At 31.2% G+C, this 4,239-nt stretch overlaps 1 non-coding gene and 1 pseudogene across 1 annotated transcript; both read right to left on the minus strand.

The window, feature by feature from the left end:
* Positions 1-963: 963 nt before the first annotated feature.
* On the minus strand, positions 964-1,614 carry LOC120159947 (annotated as a pseudogene).
* A 2,233-nt stretch (positions 1,615-3,847) lies between these two features.
* On the minus strand, positions 3,848-3,920 carry TRNAV-UAC. The gene has a single exon. It is a non-coding gene; the product is annotated as a tRNA-Val (tRNA).
* Positions 3,921-4,239: the final 319 nt, after the last annotated feature.

Here is a 4,239-nt window from a genome sequence, read left to right on the forward strand (position 1 = left end):
ATTAGACAAATTATGTATTTTCATATGAATTTTAAGTTTAAAAACATAATAAGTCATTGTACTTTTTCTTAAAAACTTTAATATTTCGGCCTTGTCAATATTTAATCATGATTGCGTGCATACACTTTGTAAGCGTGGTTACTCAAACTCAAATCTCTAGAGAGAATAACACACTCTCTAACCTCTTAAATCACTTGATATTCCATGAGTTTAACTTAGGGTAAATTAAAATATATGTATTTTTGGACAAATAGTCACGTGCCTCATTTATTTACTTTTTTATGTTTTAAGAACTTAAAATAATCCTAAAAATTCACTTTGCAGACATCCAATAAAAGTATGATATTTCATAATTAGGTTTGAAGTTAATTAATGAGATAAAATAGTTAAAATAATGATAAAATAAGATTTATTGTTTAAAATTTAATATTTATTATGATGAAAAATGCTTACTTTCCAAAAAGATAATTAATTGGAATATATTTTCAACATTTCATATTTAACACTCCAATCACTTTTAGGAGAATGCAAATTTTTGTGTTGATAAATTACTTTATCACAAGCATGAGAACGTAGCTCTCATTGTAAGAAGTAGGAAAGTTACTCGCTAACGTAGTTTGAACACTAAAAAATACTAGGATAGAATTGTCCTCATCTTTTATTTGGTTCGGACTATTTATTTGTTCATTGGAAAAGAGAAAGAAGACAATCATTGTCTTGTACTCTACCATTTACTCCATGATTGGTTTCGCTTTTTCCATTTAAGTTAATAGATCTAATAACGGGAGCTAATTTGTTGTTTATTTTGGTATAGTATTCATACACTTCCGGAAACCCCCCCCCTTAAGATGACATATTATTATTGGTGCCTAAAAAGATTTTAAATTCATCATAATCTAACTTAAACTCTTGTTTAATAGTGATTAAGGACATTTACATATATTATCATGTTGAAGTGGTGGCTTAGTCTTCGAGCTTTCCTTGCGTCGTCAAAACATTAGCATCAAGCGGCCTGTGTCCAACGAACAAAGCAACGTGACCCATAAGCTTATCTTTCCTGGAAAATGTGGTTCGCGAGAACATTGCCACTTAAGGTCACCGCAGTGCTTTTCGTGATTCCGGAGATCCGACAGCACCGAGAACTGCTTCCGGTTGCACCGCTTGCAGACATACATCTTCGGACAATGGCTCCTCTTGTAATGATTCATCACACAGATAATGGATTTCAAAGGTTGGAACTTGGCGTGTTTCTGGTTCCACCTACAGCCTTCCTGCGGGCACGAATACTTCTTTGGGAATTTCGTCGAACACCTTCCCATGCCATCATTAGTACTTCTCTCATGATTCTTCACGAGGTTAACCAAAGCAGCATTGCTCTTGTATTCATCACCATGAGCTCTCATGTGCTTCCTCAGATTCGCATCTCGCTTGAACCCTTTACCACAAACATGGCATTAATGCGTGTACTTGCTTAGCTAACAAGTCCTCGGCATCCAATTCGACTATATCGCAATTCGTTCGTACCCGAAATATTCCCCAGTGACGACCCTTCACTGGTTTGGCTTCGTTGAACCATGTCAGCCAGTTTTTTCTTCTTCTTCTTTGATTTAACATCGTTATCTCGCCAACATCGGTTATCGTCCTTGCTATCGCGGTCGTACCAATTGAATGTTTGATCAGTCATCGGCTTTCATTTCTCCAACACATCATTTTTCACCTAAAATTAAGCATAAACGTTTCTTAGTCAATACATTAACGCTAAATAATACTCAATGTCAATTTCATTTTACATACCAAACCGATGTGATTACCAGCTTCCTTCATCCTTTGGCATTCGGTCATACTGTCAATATTTAAAATTTGTAATCAAATTAAAATTCTTAAATACTTTAATCAATTACCATTTCAACAATAATAACAAAAATACATTGATACTTACTAGAAATACATATATTCACCCTTTGGTTGCTTTCGACTTTCGGACTCAATTTCAAAGTCTTCTTCGCCAACAACAATTGCAAGATCCGTTGACTTTATTTTTCCTTCATATATCAGTTTATGCAAATCAAAATCAAATATTGGTTACATACACTTTATTCAATATACAAATATCGATAACTACTATTGTAGTAAAACGGTTTCCTTCAAAAGAATTTGAATGGCCACTACTACAAGTATCGATACATTTTTACAACCTACAATATCATTTTCTACCTATAATATTATATATAAGTATCAATATTTATTTTCTACCTATAATATTATATAATCGGTCACAAATCCTTCTTGGCTTTGAAATCCCCAAACTAAACCCAAAACCCTAATCCATATTTCCTTCAAACGAATGGGAATACTCAATACTACAAGTATCAGTACATTTATACAACCTACAATATCATTTTCTACCTATAATATTATATAAAAGTATCGATATTTATCATCTACCTAGAATATCACTTTCTACATGTAATCTGTCACAAATGTTTTTTTACTTCAAAAACCCCAAACACATAAAACTCCTATTTCTAATTATTGTAATAATAAAAAATCAGGGTTTAGACAACGTACTTTTCGATTCGACTGCAACAACAAACAAACAAACTTCGTTTTAAAAACGCCTTTTGAAATGCAGCAACAATTACGCTTCGATTTTGAAAACTACGGCCGTGTTCCATATATTTTCAGAGGAAATTTAGTTATGCCTTTGATATTTTAACCGAATATGTTATTTATATTTAATCGATACAATTACCCAAGTCTCGATACTTTTATGTCAGGTGTCGATACTTTCGATAGGTTTTCATTTTTTCTTTTATAAGTATCGATAATTTCTTACGTATACTTATTAAAGTATCGATACCTTCAACATATCTGGTAGTGCTTTACCGGTTTTGTCATAATGAAACCGATTTGTCATAATTTTACATGTTATATTGTTATGTATCGATACATGTTTATAAAGTATCAATACTTTATAAGCACTATTATTGCTTTTCTTTTAAATTTCAAAAGTATCGATATTTATTTGAATGGAATCAATACCTTTAACATATCCGGTAGCGCTTTATCGGTTTTGTCATAATGAAACCGGTTTTTTCATATTTTTACCTGTTATATTGTTACGTATCGATACATGTTTTTAAAGTATCGATACTTTATAGGCGTATTATTGCTTTTCTTTTAAATTTCAAAAGTATCGATACTTATTTGAATGAAATCGATACCTTCAACATATCCGGTAGCACTTTACTGGTTTTGTCATAATGAAACCGGTTTTGTCATATTTTTACCTGTTACATTGTTACGTATTGATACATGTTTATAAAGTATCGATACTTTATAGGCGCTATTATTGCTTTTCTTTTAAATTCCAAAAGTATCGATATTTATTTGAATGAAATCGATACCTTTAATTTATCCGGTAGCGCTTTATCGGTTTTGTCATATTGAACTCAATTTTGTCATATTTTTAGCTGATATATTTTTATGTATCGATACATATTTGAATGGTATCGATACGTACCGACAAGCTAAGTTTGTCAGTTGCCAATTTTTTAAATATTTCTTCATGATTTCCACCTACAACATTATTATTACTAAACATTTCCGGTAGTGCTAAATCAACTTAGTTGAGTATATAATTATGTTTCTGGTAACGTCATATATTAGTAGTATACTAGTATGCATTTCTTGAGACAACTCAAAGGATGAGGTCTCATTTGCATCCGGAATATATACCGTTGATCTCTTACATGATACAGATACGGGGACAAAGGGTAGGTAGGACCTCTTCTAAGTGTTTAGTTCAGTCCAGAAGAAAAATGAACAAAAAAATCAAAAGAAAATATGTTGCTGCCCAGGATCGAACTGGGGACCTTCAGTGTGTAAGACTGACGTGATAACCACTACACCACAGCAACCAGTTGAATCTTGCTGTTCATGTTATTTTAATAAGATTGTTAACATATTTTATATATGTTTAAAATAACATAACCACAAAAATGGGTAAATCAACCCAAAAGATTTACGTTAAATAAGGAATCAATGGTTCATAAAAGATAATTAATACCATAAATTATTATTTAAACATATTGATATTTATAAATTTAATCAATTTATCACTATATTATTTTAAAATATTTTTTTGAATATTAAGCTTTCAAAAATTATAAAATGAATATTAAAATTTAAATTAATTAAAAAATCTACACAATACGATTATTTGTAGATAAAGGGGTG

The sequence above is a fragment of the Hibiscus syriacus genome, unplaced genomic scaffold, assembly GCF_006381635.1.
Source record: "Hibiscus syriacus cultivar Baekdansim isolate YM2019G1 unplaced genomic scaffold, ASM638163v2 tig00111388_pilon, whole genome shotgun sequence".
Taxonomy (NCBI): domain Eukaryota; kingdom Viridiplantae; phylum Streptophyta; class Magnoliopsida; order Malvales; family Malvaceae; genus Hibiscus; species Hibiscus syriacus.